Below are 25,055 nucleotides of genomic sequence, written 5' to 3' on the forward strand. Positions count from 1 at the left end.
GTTTGCATGGCAAGGTTTTGGTAGTGGGGGGACTACAGGGGTGGCTTCTGTGAGAAGCTGCTAGAAGCTCCCCCTGTGTCTGACAGAGCCAATGCCAGCCGGCTCCAAGACGGACCCGCCACTGGCCAAGGCCAAGCCAATCAGCGCCTCTGTGATAACATATTTAAGAAGGAAAAAAAAAAAACAAGCTAGAGAGAGCTTTTGCAGCCAGAGAGAGGAGTGAGAAGATGTAAGAAACTCTGCAGACACCCAGGTCAGTGCAGATGGAGGGGGAGGAGGAGCTCCAGGCACCGGAGCAGAGATCCCCCTGCAGCCCGTGGTGAAGACCATGGTGAAGCAGGCTGTCCCCCTGCAGCCCATGGAGGAAGGATGAGGGGGTGTAGAGATTCCACCTGCAGCCCGTGGAGGACCCCACGCCAGAGCAGGTGGAGGCACCTGAAGGAGGCTGCGGCCTGTGGGAAGCCCACGCTGGAGCAAGCTCCTGGCTGGACCGGTGGACCCGTGAAGAGGGGAGCCCACGCCAGGGCAGGTTTGCTGGCAGCACTTGTGACCCCGTGGGGGACCCCACGCTGGAGCAGTTTGCTCCTGAAGGTCTGCACCCCGTGAGAGGGACTCCATGCTGGAGCAGGGGAACGATGAGAGGAGTCCTCCCCCTGAGGATGAAGAAGTGGCAGAAACACCGTGAGATGAACTGACCGTAACCCCCATTCCCCGTCCCCCTGTGCCGCTGAGGGGGGGAAGGTTGAAGCCGGGAATGAAGTTGAGCCCAGGAAGATGGGAGGGGTAGGGGGAGGTGTTTTAAGATTTGATTTCATTTCTCATTCCTCTACTCTGTTTTGCCTAGTAATAAATCAGATGAATTCCCTCTCTAAGTTTGGTCTGTTTTGCTTGTGATGACAATTAGTGAGTGATCTCTCCCTGTCCTTACCTCGACCTACAAGCATTTCATTATACCTTTTCTCCCCTGTTTAGTGAATGAGGGGAGTGAGAGCACGGCCCTGGTGGGCACCTGGCCTCCAGCCAGGGTCAACGCACCACAGCTGGGAAGAATCTGGGTGAAAGCCTTTGGGGCGTCTCGCTCTGCCCCAGCTATCTTCTGCAGACTGCAGCAAGTCCCTGTAAGACAGGGAAAACTCTCCAAAGCAAAGAGAACCGAGTTACGCATCCACAGACCTCAGCCTTCAAAGAGCTGGCTGCCTCCTAGATGCTCCAGGCTGCGAGCGAGCTGTGGAGCGGACACAGAGAGTAAGGACCATGGTAAAAGCATTCAAGAGGTAAGAAGTGGCAGAGCACAAGAGGTCATTGCATCTCTGTGTATATTTGGGGTGAAAAGCAGACTTTCTGTTATCCGGAGAGGAGATGCCCCCCCCCCCCGCCCCAGACAAGACGATCTGTCGGTACAAGGAGCACCGTGCCACCAGCCGTAACCCGGGGCCGGTACCAGGGTACAGAGGGTCCTTCAGCTCGGGGACCTCCATCGCTCCCCGCCTGGCACAGCCACACACAGACGCGGGAGCCAAAGAAACTTCTCCTACGGTTTTACTGGAGACCAGGCAGGTTGCAAAGCTCCTACCCCAACCCAACCCTTCTTAGACCAGAGGTTGTCTTGATTAGAGACACCCAAGATTTTCACGAAAATTTCAGTTAGGCTTCTGCCTGAAGATCAGTTTGCATGTTTTGGGAGAAGTGGGGTTATTTTCCCAGATGGAGTTCAGAGTGTTTGCTGGAAGAAATCACTTTTATCTGGTTTTGTGTTTTGGTTTTGGGCTTTTTTAATAGGCAAAAAGTTAATCTGTCACCTGAATTTTTGAAGTTTTATAATTTAGGGCAAGATCCCACATTTAAAGGCACTCAGTACCTTTTTCTTTTTAAAAAACCTGAAAATAAAAACTCTTTTTAGAAGAAATCTGTTTTTCTTTTTTCAGAGAGAGAAAACACATTTTCCACTGAAAAGTAGTTTGGTAGAACAGTATTGCTTTGTACAAATGCCAGTGCCCCCAGATTCAGCGGGAAGCACACCTCAGTGACAGCATCTCCTCAATTGGTTCAGAAAACTCGGTGGTTCAAAATGAAAGCTCCGTACTTCTCCGAGGAAAAAAAAAAAAAAGAAAGTCTCAAAGGGAAAAACAAAGCCACCCACCGCCACGGGCACCAATTGACAGAGGTTTCATTACAGCTTTGCTGAAAACTTATTTACTTCCAGTTCTCAGAATAAGATGTCTCCAAGCAAGACTGCTTTAACATACTCTCTTCAGACCAGGAGCCAATCGTATACATATATGGCCACTGGAAAATGAGATTATTAAAGATTTATGCATTCAGAAAAGTACTGTATGAAGACAAAATGAACTGTTAGGAGGTTGGTAAAACTACTTAGACGCACCTGATGATTGTAAATGAAGTTCTTAATGAAGAATTCTTGCCTTCGGTTGTATTATAGCTCCGAGTAGTTTTCACTTTCTCCTTCTCTCTCTCCTCCTTCCCTTTTCTCTTTTTTTTCCTGCTCTTTCTTTTATTTAAGAGGCTTCCCTTGAAGGAATATAAAACTGTCACTTTTTCATCTAAATTCACAGGACAGAAAAAAATTAATTCTTTAGTCGTTGTCTCTTTGACTCAATCTTTAATTTTCCTTCGATGACAAGGCTGCCTGATAAAGACTTCTTGCCTGTGTTGTTTCTATCCGTTCCTGAAGAGGAACTTTCCTTTTCTCTGCTTCGAGTGAAATAGGGAATTCTTGATGGGTGAAGTCTTGTTTCTTTTTAATGTCTTCTGGGCTTCTGCCATGGACTCCAAGAGAGCTGGGCTGTACGATGAGCGCTTGGGTCACCAAGTCGCGTGGCGATGGCTGCTCTCCCTCCTGCCAACTTCAGCAGCTGGAACACAGACGGACGGCTCAGTACTTGGAGTGCTCACATGCAGTTGCTGCGGTTTGAAAGCTTCGGCTCCTGGAGTGATACGCTTATGTGAGAAGTTACTCTTTCATCTTCCAAGAAAAGAAAAGAGCATACTATAGCCCAAAGTGCACAGACTAGCACAACCACACTCCTGCAGTTTTTTTCTGTCTCAACACTTCCAGACGTAGGAGGATTAAAAAGTCGGTGAAAAAATAGGCTTAATTAAAAAACCCAATACTTTCAACATAAAAAACAACCAAAAAGATCATAAGTCTAGTTGAGAGAGAGAACAATCCACTCCTTGCTTATCCAGGCAATGCTGTACCTGATTAGAATTAAATATACGTGGGGAAGAAATTTCACAAGTGTTCACTTGCTTTTTTTTTTTTTTTGGCTCCTTCCTGCTTTTTCACTGCAAATATTCAAACAAACAATCCAAGTAGAGGAAAACAAATACCTCAAAGCAAGCTGAATACAAGTAGCCAAAGCTTTACCAAAACCCTCTCTTTTGTCAATTTTAGAAAAAGCTGCGGAGGCTGTTAACTCAGTCTTAATTTAAAGAGGCCCCAGTACTTGTGATTGCAAATCACACGTTCAGTGCTGGTATTTGCAGTCAGCACAAGGCACAGACCAGTAATTCTTGAGAGAAGAAAGTCAGATAGTCCAACGCACGCATGAATTTCACCATCTCTTTGCGGATCATCAGCAAACAGAGAAGAGGGATGAATTAATCAAGGGCAAAAATCAAAGAAACACTTTTTTCCGTGAAGATCTGCCCTCTACTTTGTACCTTACCCTGCCGCCAGCTGAGACAAGGCTCCTGTTGAGTAAGGGGAAGTCTGGGGTTGAGTGGAGCATCTAGCCCCCAAATTTGAATTCAACGCCTCAGTTCCCGAGATCAGCTAAACCAGGCATATTTAGCAGGCAGCTGCTTGAGACACCAGCCTTTATTATGGATTACCTTCCTTTTACAGGCTGCTTTTCCTCCGAACATGGATGCTATCTGAATGCGGCTTTCTGCACTTTTGAAAACATAAATTTATTCTGTATTTCCAGTGTCGTGTGCTCCTCTTATCTGTATGTTACAGTTATCAGAATAAATACTAGAAGACAAGTCCTTGGAGAGATCCTGTATGTACATGAGCTAAGCACTCCAGCCAGTAGCTAATCCAGGCAAGGAATTTCAAAACATGGATTATTCTTGTATTAATTGCAAGAGATAACCAGGGCCTAGTAAGCACAGCGAGGGGTGGGAAGCCACTCGTCTCAAGAGTCGGGAGGATGAGCGAGGGACTTTCTCCAGTGAAGATTCAAGCCACAGACCTAAGAAAAGCCTTCTTCAAGGGTCAAGAGCAGAAAGTGACCTTCAGCATCACAGAGCTTGAAGTGAAGGTGAGCAAAGAGGTTTTACACAGCATTTGTGTGGAATTTAGACACCTGAGTCTGAAGTGGCAACCCCAAAACTCCCTTGAATTTCAGTACAAATTGTATTTTGAGGAATTTTGTTCTTTGCTAACCTAGTTCTTACTTTCACATTGTGCAGCTTCCAGAAAGACACCTTTCCACATTCAGCTGCATGCATTGGAGAAATTCACTTTAGGCATTTGAAGCTCCCAGCATTTTGGCTCTGCATTGTTGAACCAGCCCCTCTCTGAATCACTGCCGAGGGCTGCATCAAGCAGTTCTTGCCTTCAAAATACCAGCCCCTGCCAGATGACCTAAAATAGTCACTCTCTTCAGTCGGAGCAGCAGTGACGTCCTTCTCACTGTATGGACCAACTTTACAAGATGGTCCCTAAGCAGGATCCATCCCATCAGTCATACTCCATCATTACAATCCTACATCTGCCCAGACTGCATAGAGAAAAGCTGAAAAGCACCTCCAGTCTCAACAGGTTGGATGTTGCATTGATTTACCCAGGACTGGAGCATCCATCACTGACGTGTCTCTCACCTCTGGCTCAGCATGCGCAGCACCACCCGTTCCTGCCTGTCTGCACCAAGTTAGATCTCATGAACTTTCAGTAAGGGCAAGGAACTCTACATCTGTGAGCAGGAGCCTTCCATCACCTTTTCCATTAATTTGGCCCTATATATATATTTACATTTATCTATGCCTTTGCATTTGTCACCATGGGCTTCTATATCCCTGGTTTGCTCTGCTGGAGACTCAGCCCTGGCAGCGTGTTTGACCCTGTAGCTGGTCCGGGTGAATTACAGTTACTGGCTTCCTGAACCATCTTAAATAACAGGGAAAGTTGGCAAACTCCAAACCTGTCAGGTTTAGTCCCATCAGAGTTAGTTTTACTTTCCAACCACTCTGCAACAAAGAAAGGACTGGGAGCACTTTGTGCAAAATGAGTATTCTCTTTACATTTAATCAGCCCGTTATATTAATTAAATATGAATTGATTGTAAAGGACATTAATTGAGATTTAAAAGAGATACATTTAGGCGCCCATGTAATTAACTCAAAATAACAAAGGCAATAAATGTGGAAGCTTATTAATACAATAACCTTGAAAGGCTCGTTTGGAGTATTTCCTCCCCACACCCACAATTGCCTAGCACTGGTTACATATCAATTAACATCCTCTCAGAAGATAATACACATTTTCAATTAGCTGGTCTCTCACTTGCTGGCTCTGACAGCAGTTCTACCTTTGAGTGGCTCTACCTTTTTCCTGTCTGGCATCCCGTATCCTTCAGCTCTTTGAATCTCCTGTCGCTCCCTAATTCCATGTTGGCTCAGCTCTTTTGATCTGCGTAATTTGTGAAAGAGTTCAACCGCTGAGCTCTTTCACAAATGCAACAGAGGAGAACATCAGGTTGGGAACAGGTAGAAATGAGTCTGAGTATCAGATCCAGACCTGGTGTTCCAACAAATAAGTTCTTTTTTCTCTGCCTTTCTGTAGACAATAAATTATTCAGGGCATTCTAGCCTGTACCAGGTTTTTTTGTGTTTGCCAAATAGTCCCCAAATGGGCAGAATAGGGGAAGGGAAGTCCGCATGCTTCCTGTTGCATGCACACATAGCACTAGAGGCTTCTTTTTGAAGCAAAAGGCCCTTTTTTTTTTTTTTTTTCTTTTTTCCTCCAATCAATATCTTTTTCCAGCATGAAAGTCGCCCTTTGAAATAAAATTCTGCATGTGGCCCTTTGGGGCTAATTACCAGATGCTCATCTGGATGTTATCTTTTACAGAGGCTGAAAAAGGAAAAAATGCTAAGTCAAGTCAGTGTATTAACGCTCATAAAAATATATACATCATTTATCTACCAGAGAGATGAGGTTCTGAAGTCTTGTTAATGAACACTAGCCGTTCTGCCTTACTATTAAGGAGTACTACTTTCATCAGAGACAGATGAAATTATGGCTGATTGGAAAAATGGGTTTCCCATCCCAAAATAGTTCTAAGGATTTCCAAGATACTCTTACTCTGAAGAGAGAAAAAAGCTAAAATCTATACATTTTTTATGACCTGATCGTCCAGAATCGCAATCTTTGTATTGGCTCACAAAGAACATATGAGCATTCCCTAAGTATGTAATTTTAATATTTGTTAATGTAAATGAAAATTTCCAAAAGTAAACTGTATTAAAACAAGAAATATTGAAGTATCCACACTTTCAGTACTGCACACAAAGGAAACACTTTAATTTCAAGTAACACCAGCAGTGGGTCTTCTTTTAAAAGACAGAGTATTTCGTTCGCTTAATCAACTGTAATTATGTTTTGCCTCTGCTTGAGAACTAGCTGTCGTGGTTTTACCCCAGCCGGCAGCTAAGCACCACGCAGCCGCTCACTCGCTCCCCCCCGCATCGGGATGGGGGAGAGAATTGGAAAAGTTAAAGTGAGAAAACTCGTGAGTTGAGATAAAGACATTTTAATAGGTAAAGCAAAAGCTGTGTGCACAAGCAAAGCAAAGCAAGGAATTCATTCACCACTCCCCATGGGCAGGCAGGTGTTCAGCCATCTCCAGGAAAGCAGGGCCCTGTCACGCGTAACGGTTACTTGGGAAGACAAACGCCATCGCTCCGAACGCCGCCGCCCCCCCCTTCTCTTCCCCCCAAGCTCCTTATAAACTGAGCATGACGTCATATGGTATGGAATATCCCTTTGGTCAGTTTGGGTCACCTGTCCTGTCTGTGTCTCCTCGCAACTTCTTGTGCACTCCCAGCCATCCCGCTGGCAGGGCAGTGCAAGAAGCAGAAAAGGCCTTGGCCCCGTGTAAACACTGCTCAACAATAAGTCCATAGAACAAAAACATCTCTATATTATCAACACTGTCTCCAGCACAAATCCAAAACAGATCCCCACACTAGCTACTATGAAGAAAATCAACCCTCTCAGCTAAAACCAGGACACTAGCGAAACTATGTACACATAAAAAATACCAAGAGCAAACTGAAATTTGAAGAGAAATCTTGAACCAGGTATGTTTCTTTTATCATGTTGGTGAGCTCTTGTGACTCCAGCAGACACCTTCACGGGCAGAGGTGCAGCCAGGTCATCTGTCGCAGGGCACTCGGGGAGACGGCCGGGATAGCGATCCTGCTCTTTGCAAATACTCTGGCTGGCCAAAATTGCGAGGATATAAATGTCCATCCCCACCAGCAGTGCAATCAGGCCTTAACCATGGGGAAGATGCGTATCCTGGAGCCCCAAGCCCTGGTCCAGGTTTGTTACGCCGCATGGGTGAAATTTGGGGTTACTTTGGTATGCGTGGGAGGGAGGTACGGCAGAGGGGAAGTCACAGCAGAGCCTTTACAGATGTGCTGTAAAACTTGTGGGACCAATGCAGACCCCACGCGCACCTCCAACACCGCAGGCACATCGAGGAGTCGCCCTACGCCATCCCGCGGTCGCGCTGTAGATCCAGCGCTGGAGCCCGTGGCCCAGCCTGAAGGCGGACAAGGAGTGGGGAGGGAGGTGAGGCAGCGCACCCACAAGCAGTGCAGCTGGGGGGACTGGCTCAGCGTGCTCTTCCACGACTCCAGCTGGTTGGAAGCATATGCCTATTCACAAGTGATGTCTGCAAATGCAATTATTACATCTCATACTACAGATGGAGCACAGGCAGACTGAGGCGATAGCTGTGCACGCTCCAGGCCAGCACGAGCCAAGGCTGCTGCCAAACCCTGGACGCATTCCCACCCCTGCAACACTCCTCTCTCCAGCAAAGTTATTGCCAGGACGGTAAGACACGTTTCCTCCCCCTCCAATTCTTTCCTTGCAGTACAGTTTCATTGAAGCCTACTGGTATGAGTCAACTTTACAAGGATTTATACATTTGAACCAAGATAGCTGAAATGAAAAACAACTGAAGAACAAAAAAAAAACCAAACAAAAAAATGCAGACCCACTGAGATATGACTTTTTTCTCCCTAAAGCCTGTATTGCCTTACATTGAGTTTGGTTAGAAGAAATAATCAAGATGATGTGATGAAAGTCAAAGCAAAATTTTGGCATTTCCATAAACCTTTCCCATACCTTTTAAGCTTCGACACTAACGTTTACTCCAATTTCATTTGGATCCTCCAAAATCTAGGTTCGAGGTACACTTACCATTTGCTGGGGGTTGCGGGAGGAAGATTCTGTCCTGCTGCCTCGCTGGGATGACAAGTACGTCACGGTTCCTAGGGATGGTAGCCTTCTCCTGCACCCTGCCGGCACAGCGTAAGTCTCAGCCTATTGTTAACCCTGGAGTGCTGGAAGACCTGCCTTTGGAAGCACAACATCCTCTCAACTTCTCAACTTGTTTTTTATCGTGTTGTGCTTTGCCTTGAGCTCCCAGCTCTGCCATTTGCTCTCTAAGCAGGGCACATCCTCTACCCAGGAGCAATCAGCCAGGCAGGTGCAGGCCACAGGAATCCAGTCGCTGCAGCCCCATGCCTGGCACCAGCCCCAAGCCTGGGCAGCCTCGGATATCATTCACCTGGCTCTGGCACGCTCCAGTCAGCCAAGCACCATTTTGGGCCAGGATCACGGTGGACCAAGCATCTCTCCCTACGCTCTGAACAAGTACGCAGCTCATCGCCTCAGCCAGCCTTAGGAAGAGGCCTTCACGGTTTGTCATCACACGCTGCAACCCTTGCGACGAGGATTCCTCTTTCCATTTGCATGCTCTTGTCGTCCCGCTCCTTCATGTCTCTGGCACCACTGCTCCCTGGCATAAACGGTACATTATTTCCTTCATGGGAAGTGTTGGCCTGACACCAGTTCCATCTTGCCTGACTTATTAGAGAAGACGCACCTGTCTTGCTCCCCTGATCGCAGGAAGTCTTTGGCTGGTCCAGGAACTCGTTAATGCAGCTGGAATGAGAAATGCCAGTATCAGCTCAGTGCACTGGTTCAAAGACTAGGAAAGCTGAGGAGTGTTTTGGATGGTATTATGAGACACAAATTCATAGCCATATTTGATTTCTATCCAATTTAATACATTGTGGAATGGCTTTCTCCTTTGATAAAAGGAAAGTTAGGACTGTGCTGAACTTGGATGACAAAACAAAGCTTTAGAAGGACCAGCCCAAACTTAGAAAAAGCTGAAAAAGCTACTAAAGGGTTTGGTAGTTCAATGAGTAAAAAAAAATCTCCCACTTCCACAGTAGGTGATAATAAGATCCTTATTAATGATTTTTAATGATAGCATACATTCCATACATTCCATCACTGTCTCCCAAAACCTTTCAGATCTAGTGAGCTCAGCCACACCATTGTTTCAACAAAAGCACAGTCCCTACCTGGTTGCTCAGACTGTTAGTCCTGGGACAGGAGCATCAAAGAACCAGCCCCTCCTACTGTACAGGGCAGCCACCTACTTGCTTAGCTTTAAAAACCCTTAGTCTTCAATTAAAATCAGTAAGATAATTTTGGGTTTTTTTCCCAGCACTGTTTTGACACCTGTTTCCTGCCACGGGCAGAAGCTTCTCCTTAGGGAGAGGACACAAGCCAGAGAAGATGCCCTTCAGCTAGTGCAGCCACGTTAGTATGAGACAGTTCTTGCTTTTCAACACTGCTGCAGTTTCAAGTAAAGTTCCTCCCCCCTGCACTCCCTGTTCCAAATAAGCTTTATTTGTTCTACTCATTCATAGAAAATGAAACTCCTTAAAAACACCCATGAAGGCCAGTGAGTAGCACTTATACCAGACCAGCTCAAGTTTAGTGGAATCTGAACTCAATCCAAGGCGAAGTGAACTATTAGGTTCTGCGGAAGGTGGTTGTACTCAGAAGCACACAGAGCGCTCTGGATCTGGGGAGCTTTCCTGATGGAAACGGTACAGCAATGTGAAGGAACATTCATTTCAAAACATTTGGTGTTAGAAGTTTAGCAGATTTCTTGGAAAACACATGACTATTCTAGTATAGTACAGTCCCCAGTAGCCATAGATGATTTCCAAGATGATGGTGCAAAAAGAATGAGAAGTCCTTGTTCTCTCTCATGCAGCCTTTTCTGAGCAAGCTGCAGAGAAGGGGGGGTGGGGCGAATAAAATCTCTATCAAGAAATGGTTTGAAATTGGTGACTCGGATTTCCAGATTTATTTCTTACTCTGCTCAACTGCATCTAGATTTGCTGGATTTGCATATCAGGGGAGATTATTTTTTCTGCTTTCAGCCTTGGAAGAGCAGGCAGGTGTGGAGTAATCAAACACCATTGAGCTTTAAATGCTAAGGAAGCTACTGCTGTGGGCCGTGCAGCACGATGCAGCCGTTCACTGCCTCCCTCATCTTCCTTGTCATCTATTTATATTTATATATAAAGCCCTGCTACTGCATCAAGGGCTTACTTGTCCAATCTTGCAGCTGGGCAAGAGTCATCCTTTTCAAGCAGTCTGTACGTCTGATACCCTCAGAAATTATTTCGGACCCTTGTCTCGACCTTATTTCTCCTCTGGTGTGCAAGTCCAAGCCTAGAAGCCTTCAGGATTCACGGGGAAGAGTTTATTGTAGCAGGTTTTAAAATAACTGGGTATAGCATGACGTTGTATATACAACAATAGCATATGAGGGTCTTTGTCTTTCTCTTCTCCCACGGGAGTCAACACCAACAGCTAACACTGCCTGAAAATACCATTAAGAGAAGGCAAGGGCCATAATACCACACCAAAGGTAGTTACTCCTGGTTTCCCTTCCTCCCCAAAATTGATGGAGGAATTGATGAATCAAATTGATGATATTATTAATAAGAAATCAGCATGCTTCATAACTGTTTAAAAAGAGGGCTCTGCAGCTTTTAAAAAAACTATCTTCCTGTTAGATACGCTTTCCAAAGTTTAAAAAAAAAAAAAAAAAAACGACCAAAAAAAGAGGCAGCATCAGTAGGGTCCCAAGCCAATGCAGAGGAATCGCTGCAAGTTTGGGTACGTCAATACAGAGCCTCAGCAGAAGAGCCCAGCTCTTGCTTGCGCTGCTCAGCTCTAGGTCCCCAAGGGCACCGCAGCCTGTGATCCCTCTCTGCTCTCGGAGGTGGAGGGAGGGGAGGAATCTGCCTGTGGTCCATCAGAGAGAGCAAAGGCAGGGAGGGAACCGGGGGCTCCTCCACCACTGCCCCATCCTTCATGCCACCTGGGACACTACGAGAAGTTACTGGCATCAGACACGGGACGCTCATTAGCTGATGATGGATGGGGAACAATTGAACGCAACTTGCTTTTCTGCAGCGAGGCGGTCTCCAGACACCAGCCAATGCCAAGTTTTGCCCATCCACTAGACAGATATTGATGACTCAGGAAGAAGATATAGCAGGAGGAGATAAATGGACTAAGAGTCCAGAGTCCCATTCCTAACTCATAACACTACTTTAATAAGAACACAGGCACACGGCAACCGAGCCAGCCAAGCCTGGTTTCGTGAGCTCTGTGGAGGCTTCAAAGAAGAGATAAATGGAGCATCAGTTTCAAGTGGGTGAGTTTCTGATGAATAGAAATGGTTTAGTGTGCATAGAGGATCTTACCAGAGAAATGGAAAACATCCCTCAAAGACTCTGAGAGAAAGTCAATTCCCTTCAGAAAATGAGGCAGTTAAGGCTGGAGGAAGAGGGAGGGGATTAGCATATTGTAATACACGCACGATTTTAAGCTTGCAGACACCCTTCACGAGATGACTCGGTGGTGCAGCATGCACCCAAACGCGCAGAGCTCAAGGCAGGGCACGTGGCTGAGCCGTGGCACAGCAGGAGGGAGGAGGCGAGGGGCTCTGCAGCACCAGGATCAACCATCCGCAAGTTCTGCTGCTGACATGAGCGCGAAGCTGCGAGGCCTCTGGTTTAGAAGCATCCAGATGGTTTTTTGCTGCTAAGGATGCAAAATCACATCCAGTTGTATCCTCTGTGCCCTGTCTCGAAGGGATGGGCCTTGTGCAGAGTTTCAGATTAAAGCCCTATGGTTTTGTTATTGAAATAAATCTGCTTCTTGCCTTATTCCAAAGCTCCCAGGGTTTGCAGTGGATAAAGAAACCAAATTTTGGTCCTTCCTTCTGGGTGCCCTGTATAAATCCAAAGGGCTGGATGATACTGTGTGTCACCATAGGAACTAACTTTATCTTTCCAGTCAGTCTTTAACACCTCTTCCTGTAGTATAAGCAGCAGGAAAAAACCAAAAATTAAAAAAAACCCAGAGCCTATCTCCAAAACTCTGACAGCAACAGTCTTCTTCCTGGATAAAGCCCATTAAGAGCTTTGTTTTATGAGAGTTTGGGCACTGAAAGTGCAACTTGAGGATTATTGGGTCTCCGTGGCTAGCTGATAGCCAAAACAATGATGTCCCAAGCCTGTACATGTAACACCAAGTCCCTCTCCAAAGAGGGGGCAGAGCTAAATAATCCATTGATGTCAATCGGAACGAGGTTTTTTTTTCCCCCTTGCCAACAGTGGGCTTTAGCTCAGGCTGAGTGACATTACCCTCAAGATGCTCGGCTCCATGTTTTAGGGATCCCAGCAGAATTTCTCAGCCTGCTGCTTCCAGCACCTCCAGCACTTAGTGCGGCTATATTTACTCACACATGGCCAGGTGCTTGCAGAATAGATGCTATCATCATAGCTGTTTAAGCTCCTAGATAACTACTCCAGTAGGACAATCGGTTTACAAGCAGTTCTGATGGGGCCATTAGATGCACTGCCATCAGTGCTAATCAACATGACTGGAGGTGTTGAATATACTTGCAAAGTGCTCCCGTCAGCTCCAAGAAATAACGCAAAACCCATGTTGCCTTATAATTTCCCTTGCAAATTTATCACATCCGGTGAAGGTACGAATTCCCCACCATGTCCAAAAGCTGTCAAAAAAAAAAAAAAGAAAAAAAAAAAAAAAGGCCTATTTTCTGCTTAACCATACACTGTGATGACGGGTACTGCGACAGCTCATTTTCTATAACGAGCTCATCAGTGTAAAACAGCATTAGGGATATGGCAAAACACACAGAAATTGAGGTGATCTGCAACAATTTCAGACTTGGTACCGCCACCTCACACCAGCAACCGGCTCCGTGGCCATTACTAGCCCTGCAGAGCTACTAGCAGGGACAGTGACCAGAGCCACACTTACTGCTGAAGCTCAACCCATTTAAAAAAAAAAAAAAAAAAAAAAAAGGCATAGAGATATGACAGTAAATGGTTCTAAGGAGCAAATTTGTGGAGCTTTGTTACTCTCTGAACCATAGGCTCCTGGTGCAGCTGGGTACTCAGGCAGGTGTGAAACCTGGCCTTGGTGCCAGGATTGCTCAGGTGCTGGCAGTTAGGGACTGCCTGATGCTCTTTTACATGACATGACAAACTGAGGGGATCTTTCTGGCTGGTTTTTTACTAAAAGGCTTGATTAAAGAACTCTCTTAGCTCTTTAGCGTAAAAGAAACCCACACTTTTCCCAGTGGGCTTCTGATTCAAGTGGCTCATGGCAGTTACCGGAGCTTTACTGGTAATATGGACAAACCCCTGAACAGGCTGCCATCACCTCTGGGGTTCTCCAGGTTGCAAACCACAGCCGTGATTTCATCTAGGGATCAGGAGCTCTGGAGGACATTGCTGAGCTGGCCGGGGCAGAAAGCAGCAGAATTTGTTTATACAAGCTAAAGTTTTGCCAGTTTTGGTGTCATGAGTTGAAGGAGTGCTTTGCACAGCTTAAGAGATGCAGCTCCAGGAACAAGGACAACCTTGCCTGTAATGGGGTTTTTCAGTGCTATCATCACAGAACTGGTTGTAAATGGTAACACACATCAGAGACCCGAAACCAGAATTCACCATTTGCCAACGCAAGGAACTCAAGAACACTTGCATTTACATTTAACAATATCTCCATAACGGGACCCTCCAACTAATATGCAGAGTTCTTGCAGACCTGAGCCCTCTCGGTATGTAGCACAAATAACCCACAACTCAGAAAATCCAACCACAGATAATGGAGTTACATTTTTTTTTTTTCCCCCACGTGTCTCTCTGGCTTCAGACACATGAGCATAGAAACACAGAGACCTTGCCAAACTGCATGATTTGTAAGTCCTCTCCCCTCCTTCCCCCACGAGGTCTCAGCAGTTACCCCTCCCGGCCTTTAGACCACTTACCACGCACTCCATCTCCATGCAGCGATGGCAGACAGCACTTCCCAACTACAATAGCACACCCAAGCCCTCACGCACCAAGAGGTTCAGCCTGGAGAAGAGAAGGCTCTGGGGAGACCTTAGAGAACCTTGCAGTCCCTGCAGGGGCTCCAGGAAAGCTGGAGAGGGGCTGGTGACAAGGGCAGGGAGTGACAGGCCAAGGGGAATGGCCTGAAGCTGCAGGAGGGGAGATGGAGATGGGATGTGAGACAGAAATCCTTCCCTGTGAGGGTGCTGAGGCCCTGGCACAGGTTGCCCAGAGAAGCTGTGGCTGCCCCTGGCTCCCTGGCAGTGTTCAAGGCCAGGTTGGATGGGGCTTTGGGCAAGCTGGGCTAGTGGAGGGTGTCCCTGCCCATGGCAGGGGTGGCACTGGATGGGCTGTGAGGTCCCTTCCCACCCAAAGCAGTCTGGGATTCTATATAAGTGTCATCACCCTTCTCATTTATATAGGTTGCAGGCATGTCTGAACATAGAGAAACCACTGTCGCCGTCCCCCAACTCCCTTGGGGTATCTCACGTTGGGAGGAAGGGCTCTTCATCTTCAGGAGTCAAACCATTCCAGGCAGCATAGTTCAAATACGCAGATATTTTACTATGGCTATATTTTATAGTATGGCCATAAAGGCAATAAAACAAAAGGTTAATACTAGCAAGTTCATAAATTTAGTAGTCAAGGATTAGTACATTCTTGTTCATCTTCTCTTACTTTACTGAAATTTTAGGTACAAAGGTTTAGATTTGCCCTTGCATGAAGTTTTTGAGGCAGAAGGGCCAGTCTGGGTAGGTACATAGTTTAAGTCTCAGCAATAATGGCAGCTGCAAAAAGCTCTAGTACAGGCTGGACTGATAAGACATTTTATAACAATGCCTAATTTCTGTATTGCAGACCAGTACCTGTTTTCAGCAAGCTGTGTCAAAATGTCCCCTTCTAAAACTAATTCAAGCTGATTGGTAAGTTATTTTCTGCAGCCTCAGCTAACAGAGCAGATTACCCGCGTGCTGCCATGACGGTGCAAAACACCCTGCTGGCTTCCTCTCTACGCCAGCCTCCTGCGATGGTCGAAGCTCAGCAAGTTGACTTCGCACTGACACAGAGGTGCAGCACTCAATTTGTTCCATCGACTCTTAACAGCATAGATAGCTTACCGCAAAGCTTTGATTTCTTCAAAGTTCTTGCTGGTCAGTCTTCCAAGAGCATGTCCAGACACGAGTATAGTTTCACATTCAACTAAAAAGCTCTCAGTTTCTGTAGTTATTGATATATCCAGAAGGCTATAAAAAAATGCACTCACAGGCTGCATTGGTGTGCATTACTTCCCTGTGCACCAGCACACAACAAAAAAACCCCAACCAAAACCCAGAAGCCTTCACACGCAGGACTTAGAAACACAAGGTCCATTTGCCTGCAATGGAAGCACCGTCAGGAAGATTAGATCCGTGTTCTGCTCCTGAAATGATGTCATACCTACATGAAAAATGCCAGCTATAGCCTGAAACAGATCTCGCTCACTCACTACGTATCCACCCCTACACTAAAGAGGTCATCAACTTAAGTACTGACACAGAAACATCCATGAGGGTTAACTGATAATCAACTCCCTGGAGCAGTTTCAGCCCATGGCAGCAGCTCTCAGTACCTGGGGCAACGCTGGGGCACAGCTGGGGGGCAGAGCCCCGAGGTCCACGTCCCAGAACTGCTCCCGATACTGGGAGCAGACAAAACATCACCTTCGGAGGAAGGAAAGCTACTTACCCTTTGTGGAGGAAAGGTCTGGGCTGCGTGGAGGTGAGCTGTGCTGTACCATTTCAGATCAGGGCCAGGCAACGTATCTTAGCGAATTATCTACCGTTACAGATTTAAACCCTGCTTCCCCTCCCGCCCCCCAAAGACCCTTAGGAATTACAGCAAATTTATATTAAAAGGAAATGCCCATAAAAAGTTATTAAGATTATTTGAGGGGAAATTATTTATCCTGTTTCTCAGGAATATTTATGTCCCATTCTCCCTCTCAACCCACTCCTATTGTTTTTTCCATAGTCATTGAAAATATTTTATCCCGAGCCAAGCTTAGTTCTGTGCCATTTACTATTCTTATTACAATCTCCATGAGAACAAGCCCTCCACATCTTTAATGCCACCTGCAGTCAGTGACTTATAGTTATGTTCCTGTGCTGTGCTACTTTGATCTCTTCAGTATTTGGTTGTTTTTATGGGGCTGCCTCTTCTGTTTTCTCTCCGTTTACGGCCTCACTAATCTGTGCGAAAGGAGCAGAATAGGCAATCAATCAAATCGCAAAATACTGAAAAGGACAAAACAGTGTGGTGCAAAAAGTCTACTTCCAGCTGAACTGACATAATTAGTTCCCAGGGGTATGAAAAGCATTTCCTCTCCCAGGTGATGTGAGCTTCCTTCCAGAAGCCTTGTAATATACATGTCACAAGATGTCACGCAGTGCTACTCCCTGGAGTTTGATAGCATCACTAAGTCCAGATCTCTCCTGACAGGGTTTATTAAGTCAAGGAGAGGAATAGCAGCAGGAACGGACAATGCTGCACAGGGTTGACCAAACCATGTTTTAAATATGTTGTTTTAACAAGTACTGGACCTAACCACAAGTTTTGTGTCAGAGGTCTCCTACCTTATTAACATAACGACACAGATATCTGCTGCATATCATCACCATGCAGGGCACATCCCCAGGTAGGGTCATCCACGGTTAACGGGCACACTAAAGCGGGTACTCAAGCTGCGCAGAAGCCGCAGGCTTGGTACTAAACCGCAACTATTTTCCTTCCTAAGCGGCTCCTCTCCGCTGGGAACTCGAAGTTCGCAGGCACTGGTAAGGATATTTCTCTTCGCAAGCTGAGGCTACGCCAACAGCAGCATCCTGCGTGAAAGGTTTGCGCGTCGGCCGTCAGTGTGATTTTGCAGCTGGGCTGAGGCCGTTAGTTGTGCCCCACGAGAAACACAAACAAGCAAAGAGCCTCGAGTGACCACCTGGCATCGCACTTGTGAAATGACCTCAGCAGGACTAGAAAGATGCAGAAGCCTGTCTGAGGTTTCTTACCGCATACTTGACACGTGGGTATAAAATACTACAGGCTTCCTTTGTCCATCTGCAGGCCCAGATCAGGTTTTGTGCAGAGTCAGCTACCTGTCACAAGACTTAATCTTACAAAATTCTTCCCCAGACTCCAAACAGAAAGCCAAGCCGTGAATCTTGATGAAACGACAACTAGGTGAGACACAAAAGAGAATGAGATTGTACAGGACATTATAAGTAGGATGGGCTGAGAATTATGTCCTTAAGTTGCCTTAAGTTAGCCTTGAAACACTGTAGCACACAGACTTTTTGTTTGAAAGTTAAATGTTCCTGGGAACAATTGATTTAAAACGAGTGAGGTGGCTGGGAAGATTGGCCAGTAATTTTAGAACTAAAATTGTGATTAAAACCACTTCACCACTGAAAGTTCGGAAGCAGATTGCCTGATCGTGATTAATATGACACTACAGGACTTGGCTGCATGGAAGAACGGCAGAGACTAAACTTGAGTTAAATTCTTATCAAGTGAAATGTATCCAGCATAATCTGATAGGTCTTAAAAGGTTAATGTAAGCTAAATCAATGCTGTCTCCATCCAGATAAGGTGTGGGAAATTGTCCTTGAGTGTGAATGTTCAGAAGTCTGAAGATGAGGGTAATAAAGGGCTTTCATCTTCTGCTAATCTTTGCCAAGTCCATTGCAATGCATGAGAAGTTGATGATAAGGATACTCTGATTTATCAGCCAGCAGACATAACACTGGAGCAGGTTTTAAAACACTTCATTTTCTTGGTTTATGTTAGTTATCTTCATAAACACTTTAAAAATCCGAACACCTTTTGGACAGTGAAAGATGCTGGACACAAAAGGTTGGTGTCGCATCACCTTGCCCTGTAAAGCTTCCAGCAGCAAAACACCAGGACTCCCCCAGGGATGGGGTAGAATCTGGAAGCCTGGCTCAATCGGTGAAATGATGTTTAAGCAAACCATTCTGCTGGGATAAGGAGCTAAGTGGAAGCGGAGCCTCAGCATGCACTTGAGCTTCAAGCACACGGTTAAATCCCAGGGATCAAGCAGATTTCCAAGCTCTACTCAAATCCAATGGAGCTAAAGGGCTGCTTAGCTTCCATTCATGACTTTGAAAATATCCCTCTAAATTTATGGCTAAACTTAAAACATAGGCTCAAATGCTCTTCTGCTGAGTTAAATCGGGGCTTGAGAACAGGAAAGAGAAGCAAGAAAGCTCTAACTTCGCCCCGTGCTCAGAAAGATACAGCTCTGCTTTCAGCAGCGAGTGTTCCTGCACTCGGTTGTGGTTCTGGTGTTGACTCCACACGTACAAACTGACTGCTCCATATGCACCTTGGACTTGCACTAAGAGATGTACTTTGCGTACGTGCTTCCTGGAACAATATAGAATGGGATCAGTATGGAATCACAACAGGAGATATCAGGATCAGAAAGACTGAAAATAAATAAATAAAAGAAAAAACAAGAAAAACACTTGAGGTCTGCCAGCCCTCAGGCAAAGGAGGATTTTCCCCAGTACTGTAATTTCCAACGTTGTCCAGCCTAGGTTTAAAGCCTCAGATTCACTTCAGACACCAGTTCCAGCAGTTCAGCAGAGACCACGATGTCATGATGATCTGGTGAGAAGTGTACATACAAAATGTACAGAGTTGAGTCAATTCGTAGTTAGCTCTGACCGTTACAAAGCTCAGTGTCCTGCAGGGTCTTCTGCTAAACCACAGCACAGCTCTTTCGCCAGCGCCCTAGCCCACGTTCTGCCCTCTCCAAGCAGATGGTGCTATGACGGATGCACTCAGTGTGTTATTGTTACAGTTGATTAATACCTGAACGCTCTGTAAAGACATAAATTACCATTATGTATACAAACAAGCAGTATATACACACAAAACTTAGAGGAGATGCATTTTCCCAGAATGAGCTGTCAATTACCAAGTATTTATATATTATGTTTACACAGACTTTTATAACCAACACTCAAACCACTTCAGGTATTAAGTGCTTAAAACTATTGATTTGATTAATTCAGCCATCTTCATAAAACCATCCTGTTCTATCTTCCTCGGGTTGCAGTTCTGATGTGCTGCCCCCCCGCCCATCTGCTGCGGCCCCGATCCTCTTGTCTGAGCGCACGGATCCGGCAGCTCTCCCAGACATTTCAGAGCAACAGGGCTCTCCTCCTCCTCCTCCGAACCGTCTACAGGAGCGAGGCCCTTAAAACTAAAAATGGTGAACATGTTTTAACAACCCCCCCAACTTCTCGAGGCCAGACCTGAGCAGGTCTCCAAGCACAAGATGAGCTTCCTGTTAAACACACGAGATTCCCTCTTGCAGCGTTGGTCCCCGTGAGGCCAGTGGGATCCACGACACCAAAAGCTGACCTGAAGCCACCTTCACATATTTGACTGATGAAGAGTCGAAATAATCTGCTGCCTCATATCCTAAGATACCTTGCAGGGCAGAGAGCAGCCCTAGGAGAGAAGTACTGCTACTTGGTGCCTTTGGCTCTCACCCGTGGCTCAGAAGCCGTGGGGTCTTGCTGGCTCTATCATCTCCTGGAGCGTGAGCATGTACAAATTAGCTCATTTATCTGTCACCTCATTATAAGGCCAGCTTTTTAGAGATGGGGGCATTTCTGCATTCGATTTGTACAGTGCCTAGCACAGCAGACCCCAGGTGCTTAGCCTCACTAACGGAGCAGCCAGACTCTCATCATTCGCTACAACAATTAACATCAATCTACTTCTCACAGCTATGGCTGCCTCCCCCTCCTTTAAATCAAGCCCGAGGTACCATGGTTTCCTGTCACCGGTGCTCTTCCCATCAAATCATCATTTTATAGCCCGCACTGAAGTTCGGCTTAGGAGACAAGAGGCAAAAAGTAGCATCCTGGCGTGAGAGATAGAAGGCTAAGTAGTGGCAAGAAGGGCAGCCAAATCTCAGAATATTATTTAGGAGAGAGTAATAAATAACAAAGCCAATGTTCATGCAGGCTTTAATGGGTTTTTATCACCAGAGAGTATGTATCTTAAAGAACGAGGGGCAGAGGGAGCCAGGTAACAAGTTCCAAATCCAGAGACTTGTGACACCCACTGTCTTCTGAAAAATGAGGCAGGGGAGTATCAAAGACAGCCTTGGAAGAGACGGATGATACAGATGGTTCTTTACTGCCCCAAACTCTTGGATAGTGATAATAAAAAAATCCCAGCAAGTGGAAGCCAAATCTTGAAATAATGAATCAATAGCACGGAGAACTACACAGCAGTGACAAGAGGAGCCACTGTTAAGGTCCATCCCACGCTCAGCTCTTCCCGTGCCCCTCGGTTCGAGGGGACAGAAAGGGGTATGGTGAATTGAGGGGGCCTGGAGAGGAGCAGGGCTCAAACACAGAACTGCCTAACGGGGAGGACATGAGGGTGTACAGCCCCAGGCCCTCGCCTGGCACTAGGGTTTGCCACTTCCCTTCATCTGTCTGGGCCTCTGTTCCCAACCAGGTACCAGCATCTCGCCTGTATCTCGGGATATTCTGCGGCACTCCTGGCACAGAGGTTTTTGACCCTCAGGCGACTGTACCCATCCGTGCAGCAACCTCTGTGACGGAGCCCCTGCCCAGCACCCCTTTACTTCCCTCACATTTCACAACTCTAATCCCAACTATTTCCTTCTCGCAGAAAGACAAAGTTGGATGTTTTAAGATGTAGGCAGTATTTTCTGACAGCCCAAGCGGTGTTCAGCATTTGATACAACCCTGGCAGTGGTAATAATCACCTTGCAAGTAAAGAAAAGCATTTGGAAACACAGCCAGCTTCAACCCCAAAGTGTGAACGCTATCCAACAGGGCAAGTGCTACGCAGATCTAGCAAGCCAGTCATTTGAAGAAACTGTTTATGAAAAGAGATTTTAAACTCTTAATTTGGTGCCATTGGCTAACAAACCCCATTGGCAATTCTCCTCCACACGGGATAACGTTTGTTCTGCAACTTTCCCACCCACTCAGTTGAACTCTGGGTTTGCTGGAGAGCAAATAACATCAGGATGTTGACGGAGCTCCTAAAGCTCTGCTTTCTTTTCTGTACCTCTGCCAGACGCTTGCAATCCTCGATACAGAAGTGATGCCTCGACTGAACAACGTCGAACTAAACTGCTGTTCACAGAAAAGCCTCAGAAAACACAGAGCCATAAAGGACTGTTGCGACGATAGTAGAAGCAGCTACGGGCTCGCCCGGGAAGGCTGCACCCACCCACCAGCTCCCAGTCGCTCCAGGACTCACTTCAGGGGGAAGAGCAGATCTTAAGGAGATGGAGGGATGAGAAAAGGGTGCTGTCAAGTCTCTAAACTCCAAAATCCAGGTGTGGGGGCTCTCTGGATTGAGAGGTACAAAGTGCACACACTTGCCTCCTTGCCTCTAACAGCTCAAGGTCCAACACCAGTAAGAGCCCCTGCACTGGGAACAGCCCTGCATAACCACCATCCCAGTCAGGTAGGTGTTAGTTATCAGAAATTAAAAAAAAAAATAAGGTGCTCTTATCAGAAAAAGGTTCTCTTAAGTGCTCTTATCAGAAAGCATGGAGAAATCAAGACTCCAGCCACTGGCATTATCAAGCCCTATGAAGGAATTTAAGAAAAAGCAGCTAAAGCAGCACACTGCGCTACACAAACACCTAGCCCAGCAGCTGAAGATGTACGCGTCTGAGCAGGACTAGGGAGGCTTCCAACCTCCTGACAGGCAAGTCCCATCCTACTCTTCTCCTTGCTAAAGGAGGCTCTGCCTCTGCAGGGTGGATCACAGGGGGCTGTAAGCTGGTGAGTCCTCTACAGGTGAGACGTTTCAGCTGGCAAGCTTCACTCAATGAGAGGTTAGAAATGATTTTTGCAGCTGAACAGTTTTTGCTGTTGCATGAAGACATTTTACCTTCAGGGCTCTGAAGGAAAGGCTGCTGAGATGCAGCTGAAAGCCCACCAAATCCAGGGTGCTCCAAAAGCACTGTCTGAAAAATCCAAGCTTCAACTGAGACAAAACTTTTCCTATGAAATGACAGTACCAGCTAAGCTATAGCTTTGTGGGGGTTTCTCATCTTCTACACTAACTGGCAGAAAAATATTGTAGTAAAGAGGATAAAGGCAAAAATGCTTTCCAGGGAATGCATACACAGCCAGGTCAGCAAAATGTGGGATGTATGTATATATATACTTACACGTTACTCTTACGTGTACCTTCTAGCCATGTTATAAAGAAACATTAATATATTTTTTGTCATATAAATGGGAAAAGTAAGGTGCAGGGCTTAAGGAAGCTGCCTTTAGAGACGTAGCAGGTTGATGCAGCTGAGATAGATACCCAAACTGGGATCTCGGCTGCCAGTAACTGCCTCTTCCCAAAGTAGCATAGAAGAACTTTGCAGAGCACGGCTTCAGAGCTCTTAAAATTGCCAACATGCATGAATAATAATAGCTTACCATTAAAAAAGAGGTCTGTATTATTCTTTTGATAGTGTTGCAGTGTTCTTGAAAAATGGGTGTTATTTATTTGATCGTCCCCTAAAGATTCTTTTGTCACAGGCTATTGTGTAAATTTGTGTTCAGACAATTTTTAAAATGTTGAATTATTCACTTGATTGGCCTTAATGTCTTCTCCTGAAACACCTCAATATGGTGCGATTATTATCAATATACGGAGGGCTAATAAAAATGTGGAAAAAATAACTGCAGCTGGATTTTCAAAAGGGAAAGGATAATTTTCTAACTACTAAAACATTAGTAGTTAAGAAAGTTAAGATAAGGGTAATAAAGCCTTGTGCTTCAGGGCTTTGCAAAAGGGGTTAGGAAGTAATTATTTTAAATTCTTTCTTCAGTATTATGTAATTTAACTCTCGTTAATAAAGGACCCAATTTTCAAAGGCAATGAATGATGTAGCTAGGAACCAGATGAGATGTTAAAACAGAGAAGTTAGTCCTCAACTTGCTTCAGTGCTTTCCAAAAAACTCCCCAGACACTTATTTGCATCTTCCAACTCCTATGATAAAATATTTTTTCTTTCTAAAATGTCAATTTGTTGAAACTGAAGCATTTCACTGTAATGTAGGAGCATTCACTCATATTTCTAAGGTCCCAAGTACCTTAGTTTGAGGCACAGAATTGGATTCATCTGCAATTTATAAGTCCCCCTGATGAATTAGAGCAATTTCAGTTGCTCGCTCCCTTTAAATACAGGATTCAGAAGCTCAGGGAAGGACCGTCTGTGACGTGGGAAAAACGACATTACCAAGCTGACCCTGAGCTTCTGCTCTGCAGATTGATTGTGCTGAAAACGGTGTCTGGGGAAAGTCAGCCAGACCCCACGGGAATGGTCCTTCGCTGGACTCCACCGCTCATCTGCCTGTTCCGGTTTCTACGCATGGCCCAGGAAACTGCCAGGGAACAACTGGCTACACGATCCTGAGATTTCAGTTCCTCTTCTCAAAGACATTTTCTTCCAGTCTCACATGCTCCACTAACTGTGCAAAGGACCATGATTTCTATGTCTTAATGCGTTTCATTCTCCTTGTGTGCAATACAATTTCTGGTATTTTGATGTATCTGTGCCTTTTTTTTCCTCTCACTTTTGTATTCTGCTTTTTGCACCCTGTAGTCATATACTGGATAAAGAACAATTTTATCTTAAATGTTTCTCATCTATAGTATGCCCCTGCCTGGATGGTGTTTCTGTATATCATCTATGAGCATACCTGGACTTGTGCAAAGCATTTGACACTGTCCCGCACGACATCCCGGTCTCTAAATTGGAGATATGGATTTGATGGATGGACCACTTGGTGGATAAGGAATTGGCTGGATGGTCGCACTCAGAGAGTTGCGGTCAATGATTCAATGTCCAAGTGGAGACCAGTGAGGAGTGGCGTTCCTCAGGGGTCAGTGTTGGGACCGGCACTGTTTAACATCTTGGTGACGCGGGCAGTGGGATCGAGTGCACCCTCAGCAAGTTTGCTGATGACACCAAGCTGTGTGGTGTGGTCAACACGCTGGAGGGAAGGGATGCCATCCAGAGGGACCTGGACAGGCTTAAGAGGTGGGCCCGTGTGAATCACCTAAGTTCAACAAGGCCAAGTGCAAGGTCCTGCACATGGGTCGGGGCAATCCCAAGCACAACTGCAGGCTGGGCAGAGAACAGATTGAGAGCAGCCCTGAGGAGAAGGAGTTGGTGGTGCTGGGGGACAAGAAGCTCAACATGACCCGCCAATGTGCGCTGGCAGCCCAGAAAGCCAACCATGTCCTGGGCTGCGTGTCCAGCAGCGTGAGCAGCACGTCGAGGGAGGGGATTCTGCCCCTCTGCTCTGCTCTGGTGAGACCCCCCTGCAGTGCTGCGTCCAGCTCGGGGGTCCCCAGGACAAGAAGGACATGAAGCTGTTGGAGCGAGTCCAGAAGAGGTCACAGAGATGATCCAAGGGCTGGAGCACCTCTGCTATGGCGACAGGCTGAGAGAGTTGGGGTTGTTCAGCCTG

The sequence above is a fragment of the Grus americana genome, chromosome 23 (assembly GCF_028858705.1).
Source record: "Grus americana isolate bGruAme1 chromosome 23, bGruAme1.mat, whole genome shotgun sequence".
Taxonomy (NCBI): domain Eukaryota; kingdom Metazoa; phylum Chordata; class Aves; order Gruiformes; family Gruidae; genus Grus; species Grus americana.